The sequence below is a fragment of the Phaseolus vulgaris genome, chromosome 8, assembly GCF_051622355.1.
Source record: "Phaseolus vulgaris cultivar YP4 chromosome 8, ASM5162235v1, whole genome shotgun sequence".
Lineage (NCBI taxonomy): Eukaryota > Viridiplantae > Streptophyta > Magnoliopsida > Fabales > Fabaceae > Phaseolus > Phaseolus vulgaris.
Genome location: NC_143505.1, coordinates 10,386,526 through 10,400,556, shown reverse-complemented (window position 1 = coordinate 10,400,556; position 14,031 = coordinate 10,386,526).

The window sequence follows — 14,031 nt, the reverse complement described above, 5'->3', positions numbered from 1 at the left end:
GGTGTTCTCGGAGTTGAAAAATTATGGTTAGTTTTCACAAAATGCTTGAAAGTTTTCATTTTCAATTTTTTCTCCTTGATCACTTCTAGTAGAAACAATTGACAAACCGTTTTCATTTTGAATATGTTTACAAAATTTACAAAGACTTTGAAAGCCTCATTCTTGCGGTTCAAAAATTTCACACATGTTTATCTAGAGTAATAGTCTACCTTGATTAGATTGTATCATTTACCATTGATAGTTCTGCTAGGACCAAACAAGTTCAAGTGTATCAACTTAAGAGGTCTTTCAGTAGAAGCTTCATTGATGCTTTTAAAAGATGTTTTAACTTGTTTTCTTTTCATATATGTTTCGCAAATAATATTGTCTTTGAATGACATTACTGGCAAACCCGTTATGAGGTTGTGTTTTTTTTAGAGTAACCTCAAACTAACATGATTACACTTTTTATGGTAAATCCAATAATCTTCCTTGATCGTCATAAGTCATGAGACTTTTTGAGTTGACAACTTGTTCATGTCAATCTTATACAAATTACCTTATTTATTAGTAGTAAATAATTTAGTCTCATTATAATATTTAATTACTCATTGATCTTTGTTGAAAACATCACACCCATATCACAAAATTGACTTGTGCTAAGTTATGTTTTACATTGTCTACTAAAAACATTTTTAATAAAAGATAAATATTTCATACTTATTCGACCGATTCATATTATTCATTCTTGTTGAATATTATTCATTCTTGTTGAGTGTCTCTGAATATGACTTTGCCTCCTTTCTCGTTATTTATCGTAAGCATCCACTGCCTATGTACTATGATTGAGGTTATTTTTTGTTATTGAGCTAGTTTGCAAGATGAGTTATTATACTTTTAGACTTAACATGACATATACTATTCATTATGATTTTTTTTTCTTATATCCAATCTCATGGGGTATTTTTATTTTCTTATAAGAAGATTAAGAGACTTCTCACCTATAAGATTTGGGTAGAACTTTCTTTAATGAACTGTTTTAGTTAGTGCTTTGAGTCTTAAGTCCTTGTTTCATATTCGTGATCTCTTTACGTAGTTTTTCATTTTTTTTTCTAAGAGGTTAAGGTTTTCATTGAGAGGATTGTCTATTGTTTCAAGTTTAGTTTTTAAAAGCTCAAGATATTTAAATACATTTTTTTAAATCCCTTTGAAGATATTTCAAAGCATTAGTCTTTTTGAAGTATTGAAAATAACTTCATAATATGCTTGAGTAATGGAATGAATACCATTAAAGTTTACCTTATCATCAAAGTCCCTAGAATGTTGATAAGATATTGTGGTTTCCATGAAACAAACCATGAACTTCTTCCTTTCTCTCATCCTCAAATTCAGAGAAGTCATGATCTTCTTCTATCGACATAAAGCTCCTTTTATTGAAGATCTTTCACTTTTTTTCCATCTTGATCTAGACATTATGATTTGAAATGTCCTATTCTCTTGCAATCATAGTAGATGGCTTTCTCCTTTTTCTCCTTAGATTCCTTTGGGTGTATCTTCACCCTTTTCTAAATCTACCATGCTTTTTTAGCATCTTTTTGACATTATGCGTAAGGAAAGAAAAATTGTCATTGTCATCTAAGGAATCGTCTAAAACTTCTAGATTCTTAGATGATGTTCTTTTCATATGATTTACTGTGGACTAGATATTTAGCTTTGTTTCTCTGCGCATCTTGTTGAAGCACTTTCAAGACTTTTGAGTTCTTCCAAGGAAAACTTGTCAAGATTCTTGGAACATTAGTGCAAAAAAGGTCAAAGACAACAATTCTTTTAGCAATTAGACAACGATTTCGAAATCCTTGTCTATCAATCTCAAGGTGATGGAAGCGGCGGTGATAGAGGGCAGCGACAACAACGGTAGGGGGCAAACAGAGCAATGATGGAACAATGAACATGAACCTTAAAAACTGAACCAATGGAAGAATGAGCAATGAACCAATGGAAGAATGGAGGAAAAATAAGATGAGAATAGAATTGGAAAAATAAGCAATGAAGGTAGGAAGAACTTTCAAAGGCAACGACGACAGCGGTGAAGGGAAAGCAGAGCATGGTGGTGGAGCAATGAACAAGAACCTTAAACAATGAACCAATAGGAAGAATGGAAGAATAATAAGCAATGGGTTAGGAAGAACTTACAAAGGCAATGAGTGAAGAGAACATTCAAAAGAGTTACTGAGAGAGCACAAACAAGAAGAAAGAAAACATAGAGAACAAAAGCGTAAGTGGCGCGGGGCTTCGAATTAGGGTAATAACGAGGGTATATATAGCGGTTGTAAGAGGAACTACTGTCTATTTAAATTTGTGATTTAAATAAACAACAGTTGTTGGATTAGAATCGTTGTTTATCTACCCGTTTTAATTTAAAAAATGCCACCACATTTTGATAGACATCATTTGATAGTGAAACGATATATATTAGCTGTCATAAATAAGCGTTTTTGCACTAGTGGAAGCTCGTAGGCTGTTTGTTAAGATCTTCATTGCGGAAAAGAGTTCTTAGGATTTTTTCGAGAACATTATAGTTATTGTTAGAATAATTTTTCTTGGTTATATAACTTAACTTGTTTAAATTGGTTAAGTAGTCTTCCCTAAAATGTTGTTTTGCTTATTAGAATTAATTACCAAGATATAACCTTTTCTTGTACCTCTTTGTATTCTTGATATAATTTTCTTCTATAAATAACAAAGATTAGCAAAGAGATAATCAACCTCTCATGTTTTTTTTTTATCATATTTTCAATGTATCAGAGTGTGAGTCGATCCGCTATGCTAATTTTGCAGTTTCCACTACCACACCATCATCCTTCGTTGCCACTATTTCTCCTTAGTCATTGTTTTGATTCGAGGAACACTTAGTTCTTTTCATTGAGATATAGTGAATACAATGCGTTTTGTCACCATTAGTCATCGTTCGTTATCGTCGTTTTCATCCTTTTTCTCTGACTACCACCGAATGTAGTGCATCTTGTTGTGCAACGTCCAACCCACCTGATCACGTCCCTTACTTCTTCGCCATGCCACATGCGACATCTCCATTCGTTGCAGTGAAGGTCATGTTGATTAGTGTGCTAACTTGTTGATTTGGGTGTTGATCTAGACCTTATTTTTTTGCTATAATTATGATTATTGGTGGATTCTTCTTTCAATATGTCTTCCCTTTCTCAATGCTTCTTTTGTAGGATAATTGAACAAACTCAAAATAAATGTTTCTCCTTACATGATTTTCATAACAAGACAACAACCACATTTCAATCTAATAAGGTGAAACCACATTTTTTGATAGAGTATCAAGAATATCCCAGTTTGAAGTCTGTTAGCCAAGTACAGTCTTTCACTGGTTTTTCGGAAGCTTGCATCTCTCAAACCTTGAAATGTCAAAGTCCATGAATAATTGACTTAGTTGCTAGAAATTATATTTTTTGTTAATGCTTCCTTATTTTTTTTTCCATTTCTAATGCTAAAATTATCCATGTTATTATTACTTTAGCTAATGGATCCAAAGTCACTTCTCATGGAATTGGTCAAATATCTCTTTCTCCATCTTTGAACTTAAAACATGTTCTTTTTCCCTTATTGTACTTTTAACCTAATTTCCTCAAGTCAATTAATAAATATTTAAATTGTTTTGTTATACTATGTAGAACATGTCGACTAATTGATGAAAGATATAAATCTTAGGGACTCAGCTATCTAGGCACTAGACCGTCAATGTCTTGTTTAGCATCCTCTTCTCCCAAGCTTCTACATGTGGGTCATCCACATTTATCAAAATTAAAAAGGATGGTTTCCAAACTTAGCAAACTCCAAGTGTTAGAATGTGAGTCATGTCAGTTAGAAAAACATATTAGGTTTTCTTTTTTGAGAAAACTAAAACAAGAAGCAACCTTATTTTTTTTATAATTTATTTTGACATTTGGGGTCCATGCCGAGTCTCTTGGGTTTTTTTATTTTATCACTTTTATTGATGAATGTTCTCATTGTACTTAGGTTTACTTGATGAAAGATTGTTTTGAAGTTTTGAATATCTTTGTGTTTAATTAAATTAAAAACAAATTTCGTCAAGCGATCAAGAATTTAAGGAGTGATAATGCCTAGGTATACTTTTCTTTTGGTCTTTTTACTCTTTCACATAGAATTTTACGTCAGATCATATGTCCTTATACACATTAACAAAATGATGTAACAATGAGAAAAATAAATACTTAGTTGAAACTACTCGTACATTGTTGTTTGGTGCCAGTGTACCTTACCATCACTGGGGTGTTGCTATTCTTATTTCCTATTATCTTATTAGTAGAATGTCCTCTTCTTATTTGGACAAAAAGTTTCATATTCCATAGTGTTTCCGAATGAACCTATGTTTCATATTTCTCATCTAGTCTTTGGTTGTGTGTGTTGAACATGATGTGTTTATAGGCTTGGATAAACTCTTAGCCTGAACTATCATATGTGTCTTTTTAGGATATTCTGGTCTTCAAAAGGGTATCATTGTTATTCACCTGACACTAAAAACTATTACATATATGCAAGTGTTACCTTTTTTTTGAAGAAACTACTTTCTTCTCTTCCTCTGCATAAGATGTTAACTTTGTCTAACAGATCTTGCTTATGACTTTAGTTAATCCCTTTGTGTATCCTACTCCTAACATTGTTCCAACATCTCCCAATAATTCAAATTTCTCTCACTAGTTTAGTTCACCTCTACCATCACTTCCTCTTATCACCTCCCAACAACAGACTCAAATGGTTGGTCCAATACCATATGTTGAGTCCTCACCATCGTGTTTCCATACTACATAATACAAACCACCTCGATAGGCAGATGACGAAGGACACAACAAACACTTCAAAATTAGGTCAGTCATTTGAGCATACAAGACCAGGCCCCACCAACATCAGAAGGACCTCAACAAAAGAAGAAATGACATAGGCCAGAACATCAAATATTCTTTCTTCTAGTCTTTTTACAAGACAAGTTTATGTAAATAATTTTGGCTCTTTTTGGAGGTTCCAAATAGAAGAATAAACAAGAGTAGGGTGTGCTTAGTAAATTAGGCTTGTGCCAAGCCCATAGTTGAAAGGAATAGAAAGAAATAGATGAAATGTATTTCTGATGTGTATTAAAAATGTGATTACAGTCTCTATTTATAGACTGTTTTACAACCTAATTAAGGAAAGAAATAATAGGTAATGAAAGACAATTATAATGGTTGTTTAAAGCTATACAAATCAAATAAAATAAAATCACTAACAAATTTGTCCTAATAAATATAAAATGGAATCTGCATTTAATTACAACATAATTCTCTTGATTATGCAACACTCCCCCTCAAGTTGGTGAATGTATATCTATCATTCCCAGCTTGCAAGTAAGATCTTCGAATTGTTTTGTGGGAAGTCCTTTAGTAAACATATATGCCAATTGTAGTCTTGACGGGATGTACTCAGTGGTTATAAGACCATCATCCAACTTCTCCTTAATAAAGTGTCGGTCTATCTCTACGTGCTTCGTTCGATCATGTTGAATCGGATTGTGTGCAATACTGATAGCGGACTTATTATCACACGCCAAGCCCATAGGAGCTTCATATTTTATTTTAAGGTCATCAAGTATGATCTTCACCCATAATAGTTCACACACCCCTTAAGCCATGACTCTAAATTCTGCCTCTGCACTTGATCTTGCAACTACATTTTGCTTCTTGCTCCTCCATGTCACCAGATTTCCACCCAAGAACATGCAGTAGCCTGTGGTGGATCTCCTATCAACAATCGATCCAGCATAGTCAACATCAGTATATACTTTCATGGATAAGTTTTCCCCCTTTTTGAATAACAATCCTTTTCCTGGAGAGGCCTTTATAAGTACTGAAGAATTCTATCTACTTCCTGTGAGTGTCTTTCCCTTGGATCATGCATAAATTGGCTAACCACACTAACTGCATAGGCTATGTCTGGCCTAGTGTGTGATAGATAAATGAGTTTTCCCACAAGTCTTTGATATTGTGTCTTCTCCACTTTTGGATTTTCCTCATCATTCCCAATCCTATGATTTTGCTCTATTGGCACTCCAGTGGGCTTACAACCCAACTTACCAGTCTCTTTGAGAAGATCAAGGATGTATTTCCTTTGAGAAATAAAGATGCCCTGTCTTGAGTAAGCAACCTCTATCCCAAGAAAGTACTTCAGCTTCCCAAGATCCTTCATCTCAAATTGAGCAGATAGTCTCTCCTTCAAATTTTGTTTTTCAATCTCATTATCACCTGTAATAATCATATCATCTACATAGACCAAAAGTAGAGTGAGTTTACCATTCTGAGAATGTTTTATAAACAGAGTATGGTCACCTTGGCTTTGTTGGTACCCCAAAGATACCATAGCTTGAGTAAACCTTCCAAACCAAGCACGAGGTGATTGTTTAAGACCATACAAGGCCTTCTTAAGTCTGCACACCTTATTTTCTTCATTAACATTACCATAACCCAGTGGAATCTCCATGTATACTTCTTCCTCCAAGCTTCCATGCAAGAAGGCTTTCTTAACATCAAACTGATGCATCTCCAAATTAAAGTGCGATGCCAAGGAGAGAATAATTCTGACTGTATTCATTTTTGCTACTGGAGCAAAAGTTTCCTCATAATCGATCCCACAGGTTTGAGTGTACCCTTTTGCAACCATCCTTGTTTTATATCGATCCAACGTGCCATTAGACTGATACTTCACTGTGTATATCCACCGACAACCCACTGCCTTCTTATCCTTTGGTCTCTCTACAATCTCCCAAGTCTCATTGTTTTCTAATGCCTTCATTTCTTCATTCATGGCTCGAACCCAATTCTCATCCTTTAAGGCTTCTTGTACTGATGTAGGGATTCTAATAGAATCAATAGCTGAAAGAAAACTCTGGTGCTGCAGAGAAAGTTTTTCTGTAGACACAAATTGAGATATAGGATATTTGGCACAAGATCTTTTTTCTTTTCTCAAGGCAATAGGTAAATCATCTAGGTTAGTTTCATTTAAAGTGTCCTCAAAAGTCTCATAGGTATGAGTTCTTACCTTCGGTTTAGACAATTGAAGTTGTTGTTCGATCAGGACGGGTTCTTGTTGCCTTCGTTGGTATTGTTTCCCAAAATATCTATCCTCATTATTCTTCTCTGGTAATGATGTTGGCATAGGGTCTTTGTCATTCTCCCTAAGAACGAAATCCTGCAACAAAGGAAAAGGTGGCAACTCAAGGTCCTCAGTTTCTTGAATACTCTCCCCCTGAAGCTGAGAACTAGGAAAGAAAGACTCTGTTTCATGGAAGGTGACATCTTTGGAAATATAAACTTTACGACTTTGAGGATGATAACATTTGTACCCCTTTTTGTTGGGGGCATAACCAATGAAGACACATTTGATGGCACGAGGATCTAACTTACCTCGATACGGACTATGAACATGGACAAAAGCTGGACAACCAAAGACACGACTCTGAAGACTAGTTAACATGGGAATAAAAGGATAGAATGTGGTCATAAGTTGAATAGGAGTAACACCCTCTAGAACCCGAGAGGGTAATCTATTAATCAAATAAGTGGCAGTCAGGACGGCTTCCCCCAATAAGATTTTGGAACAGACATTTGGAAAAGTAAATCTCTAGTTACCTCAAGGAGATGGCGATTTTTTCTTTCATAAACCCCATTTTGTTGAGGAGTCTCCACACAGGTTAATTCATGAACAACTCCATTTTCCTGAAGAAACTTTGAAAGGTTTTGGTTCACATATTCTCTTCCATTATCAGAACGTAATCTCTTAATTGGACTTTCAAATTGTGTTTGAACCATTTTGTAAAAATTTACAAACAAGTGAAAAACTTCAGACTTATCTTTCATGAGGAATATCCAGGTAACGCGAGTACAATCATCAATAAATGAAACAAACCATTTTGCACCCGAGATATTAGGAATAGATGAAGGTCCTCATACATCAGAATGAATAAGATCAAAAGGTTTTGAACTTCTATTATTATTCGAAGGAAAAGTTGTTCTATGGTGTTTAGCAAACTGACAAACATCACAATGAAAAGACTCAACCGATAATTTTGTAAATAAAACAGGAAATAAGGATTTTAGGGTACTAAAAGGAGGATGTCCAAGATGTCTGTGTTGAAGCCATATTTGAGAAGATGACCAAGATTTAGTGCCTTGCTGAAGACTAGAAGTGTGTGCCTATAGTTTAGCACATTTTTTAGTTTCTTCCTATTGTAAGTAATATAACCCGCCCTGCTCTTTAGCAAGTCCAATTGTCTTCCCCGTGGCAAGATCCTGAAAAACACAATGGGAAGGAAAAAAATGTCACTGCACAATTTAAATCTTGGGTAATCTTATGAATAGACAAGAGGTTATTAGATAGGTTGGGAACATGAAACACATTTTTTAAAGGGAAGGAATGTTGAAGGTGGATATTACCACGACTAGTAATGGGGGTATTGGAACCATTAGCTACAGTAATATGTTGGTTATAAGATAAGGCATTGTAGGATGAAAAATAAGAGGAATAAGGTGTCACATGATCAGTAGCACCAGAGTTTATAATCCAGATATTCTCAGTACCAGAAGCATTAAAGGATAAGAAATTAGAACTCTTACCACTCATGGTTAAAGAACAAGAGCTAGTCTTACTAAGAGAGTTCATGAGAGCTCGTAAACATTCCAACTCTTCTTTGCTGAGTGAGGGGACCTCCTCTGCTATTTAAGGAAAAGGTAAGGTCGTACTTTCAGAGTCAGATGATGCTTGATTAGCATGCCTTTGTATGGTACCTTTGAATCCTCCAGTACGTTCCAAGACCTTCTCCTTTCCATGAAGTTTGAAGCACCTTTCCTTAGTATGACCTGTCTTTTTACAATAACTGCACCAACGATCTTCACGATTAGCCTTTGTGGGAGGCTTTCCAAATGAAGGAAATGAACCTTTTATAGGGCCCTTGCCAGTCGCCATAGCTAAACTATCAACAGAGTAGTTAGTACTTAGAGCTGAACTATCAACGGAGTTGCCCCCATCCAACATTACTAACCTCCGAGTTTCTTCCCCTCGTACAATGTGAAAAACCTCTGAGAGAGAAGGGAAATTTTCCTTTCCCAAAATCTGAATCCTAATTGGATCAAATTCAAGATTTAATCCAGAAAGAAATTTAAATATGCGTACCCTTTCAAGAAATTGTGCTAGTGCAATAGAGTCATCTGTGCACTTCATCTTCAAATTTTGATATTGATCTAATTCGATCCATAAACCATTCAACATACCATAGTAGTTTGTTACTGAAAGGCTCCCTTGGCTGGTATGAAAGATCTTGTTTTCTATCTCGTACCATGCTGCAATATCCTTTTTTCATAGAGTATGTTTGACAAAGGTTTTCCCAAATCTCCTTAGCAGTGGAGAAGAACATACAATTTCGGCTAATCTCTGGCGTCATAGAATTCCATAACTAGGTCATGATAAGAGAGTCTTCATCGTCTCAGTCTTCATATTTCGAATCAATTTTGGCCGGAGGGTTCCCTTCTAGGTGACTCAATTTCTTCTTTCCTTTGAGAGTAGCACGAACCAACTGGGCCCATTGCAGGTAGTTGTTTCCATCGAGACGATAACTGCTTTGCAACATCAGCAAATCAGTGGAGCTAAGAGAGGTTGTGTTGTTAGTCGACATTGGTAAGAGTTGACCGAAATACTACAAAACTGGTGGTGATTCTGTTTGGAAAAAAATGTTGGAAAAAAAAATTCTGGCAGCAGCGGTCAACGTCGGCGGAGGTCAACAACGAAGGTCGGCGTCAGCAACGGTCAACGTCAGTCGGCAGCGAAGGTCGGCATCAGAGGTCGGCATGTCTATCAACGTCGGTCGGTAGCGAAGGTCGGCGTCGAGGTCGACTACGTCGGTTGGCAGCGGAGGTAGAGGTCGGCATCGGAGGTCTGCAACGTCGGTCAACAACAAAGGTCGTCGTCAAGGTCGACTACGGAGGTCGGCGTCAGAGGTTGAGGTCGGCGTCGGAGGTCGGTGGTAGTCGACGGTCGGCAATGGTAGTATTTGCAGCAAGCAATGAAGGTTGCCTAGAAAAGTAATTGCAGCAATGAAGGTTGCCCAGAGAAGTAATTGCAGCAATGAAGGTTGCCCAGAAAAGTAATTGCATCAACGAAGGCTGCCAAAAAATTGCAGAAACAGCGTCTCCCATATCAAGAGCTCTGATATCAAGTTGAAAGGAATAGAAAAAAATAGATGAAATGTATTTCTGATGTGTATTACAAATGTGATTAGAATCTCTATTTATAGACTGTTTTACAACCTAATTAAGGAAAGAAATAATAGGTAATGAAAGACTAACAAATCAAATCACTAACAAATCTGTCCTAATAAATATAAAATGGAATCTGTACTTAATTACAGCATAATTCTCTTGATTATGCAACACCCACCTTTCATGAGATCTGCACCTTCTAGAAGGTTTCTCACAAATGACACCCCTACCCCTCTCACTCTTGCTCCCCAAGTTACTCTTTCCTATATAAAGCGTGTCTTGCCTCATGTATTTTTACACTTGAATTTGAATTAAGAAGAGGAACTCTGTTAGAGTGTTTAGTGAGATGAATCTCCTAGAATTTGGGTCTTATCTTGAGTGATTTACACTTCAAATGACGACTTTTCACCACTCATCTTGGAGTCTCCTCCCCTTCTAAGTGGCGTGACCACACCTTCATCATCCTAAGCTTCATCTTTTTATTTTTCCATTCCTTTATGTTCTTGTGTTCATCTTTTTCTATTAAGTTTCCATCTTATTTCTTTCCCTTATATGCCCTTTAATTCTGCACCTATTCATCATCAACACCATATAATTGTGTTTTCTCTTTGTCCTCTAGAAGTGAACTTTCACAATTAACCACTTGGTTAAGTTCGTGTCTAGTAAGAATCTTCTTTAGGTTTTTCACCATATTCTACTTAAAATAAAAATGAAAAAACCATAAAGAAAGTGCAACCCATAAAAATGTGCAATTCTAAAATCAACTCACATCACTACATCTCTTGGTACTCAGTCTACACGCAATCTTCTTCCTATTTACATTTTTCTAAGCTATGATTGTTTGTCCCTTTCCTATTGTTCTTTATCTCCATTGCATCTTTCATTACTACTTGATCATCCTGGATGGTGGCAAGCCATGATTGTTGAAATGCAGGCTCTTGAACATAATGGTACTCAAGACATAGTTCATCTTCCACCTAGACAGAAGGTTATTGGTTTTCATTAGGTTTATGCCATTTAAGTTGGGCCAAACAGTGAAGTTGATCACCTCAAAGCTAGACTGGTGGACAAATGATATGCTCAAATCTATGGCCTTGATTATGGTGAGATATGTTTTCTCCCATAGAAAAAATGACTACTATGCATATCTTCTTTGTCATGTCAGTTATACGTCATTGGCTTTTCCATTAATTAGATATAAAAAATGTTTGCTTCATGGTGATCTAGAAAGGAGATATAAAATAGGAGATTTACATGGAGTAATTTCTTGGTTCTATTGCTTAGAGAGAGTATGATTTAGTTTATAAGTTACATCGATCTTTTTATGGCCCAAACAATCTCCTCATGCTTGGTTTGGAAAATTCAGTCACATTGTTCAAACTTTTAGATTTAAATGCAATGAGGCAGATCATTCAGTTTTTTCTATCATTATACCTCTCTTGGATAATGTGTGTACTTCATTGTGTATGTTGATGACATAGTTACTACAAAAATCGATGCTACTAGAATTTCACAACTAAAGGAACACTTATACAATAACTCTCAGATCTAAGACCTTGGAAGTCTTACATACTTTCTAGGCATTGAAGTAGCTTGACCAAAGGAAGACATTGTAGTTTCTTAAGGGTAATATGATTTAGATATCTTGGATGAAACAATCATGATTGAGTGTAGACCAATGGATAATCTTATGGACCCAAATAAAAAAATTAATGGCAGATCAAGGTCTTTCTAACTCGGAGAAATATAGAAGACTTATTGGGAACCTTTTTTGTTTCACCATTACTAGACCTAATTTATCTTTTGCAGTTGGTGTTGTTAGTCAGTTTATGCAAAATCTTTGCATTTATCATTGGAATGTTATGATCCACATTTTAAGATAGCTCAAAAAGGCTCTAGGGCAAAGTTTGTTGTATGAAAATAAAGGAAATACCCAAAATTTTGGGTATTGTGACGTTAAGGGTCTCCAATGGATAAACGTTCCACTACAAGGTATTGTATTCTCATTGGAGACAACATTATTTCTTGAAAAAGCAAGAAACAAAATGTGGTTTCCCAATCTAGTGTTAAAGTTGAATATAGGACAAATGATAGAACTTGACTTTCATTTCATTTGAGAGAACATGTTGTCCAAAGAACCTTGTGTTGAGTTTGTTGGATCCAATGATCAACTAGTGCATGTATTAACAAAATCTATAAGAGATTTTTAGATTCTATTTATATGTTTCAAGCTTGGCATGTACAATTTTTATGCTACAACTTAAGAGGGTGTTAAAATAATTTATATTGGTTATATAACTTATCTTGTTTATATAGGTTAAGTAGTCTCCTAAAAGGTTGTTTAGCTTATTAACATTAATTACCTAGATATAGCTTTTTCTTTTACCTCTTGGTATTTCTTATTGTAGCTCTTGGTATTCCTGACATAATTCTCTTCTATAAATAGAAAAGATCAACTAAGAGATAATCAATCTCTTAAGCTCTTTTTATCATATTTTCAGTTTTAAGTGTTATCAATATTTCTTTCAACTATCAGAGTCCATTGATGACTATATGGAATATGTGAAACATATCTTGTATACTTTTGTTTTTTTCCATACTAAATAACTCATACTAGTGTATATGCAAGACCAATGTAGCAAGCAATTTATATTAGTTTACCCACAATTATTAGGTTACAACCAATTCTCCTTTACGAAATTTTTCAAAGGAATCACTCGGTCATATTTCTCAATCTCCTGCTAAGACTGAAAACTCGAGTATTCATTAGTTGTCACCTCTTACAATAAACATTTGATGGATAACAAGAGTAACTCTTAAAGGAGAATATGGCTAGTAATCTCATGGGTGAGTTACTTCACAAAGTGAAGAATACATATTTTAACACTTTTCCACAAAAGAATAGATCGTTTTTGTTAGAATTAGAGGCCTTAAACAAGAGGGGGGTGAATTGTTTATGAAATATTTTCGTAAATATTGAAGGTGGATTGAAAGCCTTTGAGAAACAATCAATTAGAAATTTGTTCAGCTGATTTAAAAAATAGTTTTTCACTTAACAGCAGAAAATCAACCGGTTGTTTTTGTGAAACAACCGGTTATTTATATCAACAGTTATAAAATTTAAGCAAAAACAGATTTAAAGAGATAAGAGATAGAAAGATTCACACATGAAATTTATACTGGTTCACTCTTATCCAAGAGTTACATCCAGTCCCTAGAAAATCTCTGAGTATTCCACTAAGCAATCAAACATATTGATTACACAACACACACCAAAGTGGTGATCTTGAACCCTTCAAGAACACACATCACCTTTAGAAAACAACACCAAAATTCACAGAACAGTCTCTGGATCTGCACAACAACAGTTCTTACAGAAATACAATAGTCAAGAGAGAAAAGTAATGATAACACCTGGTACAATCACATATTGAATAGTAGAAGTATAATGCAATCCTATTCCACTCTTAGAAAGAATCCAAAGCTTTAAGCAATTTTGGAAAAACTTGATTTAAAGTATTCTCATGAATTAGTAACAACCAGGAGCGTAAAACAGATTATATATACTCCAATTAGTTGTTAAAAACATTTAATAGAAAAACCAAATCAATTTTAAAACAAACATAATAGATAAAATTAGTCTAACTGAATTTTGTTAAGGATTTTCAAAATCAACTGATTGAAAACACGAAACAGTTAGTTGAATTGGCTTGACAGCAAGGTCAAC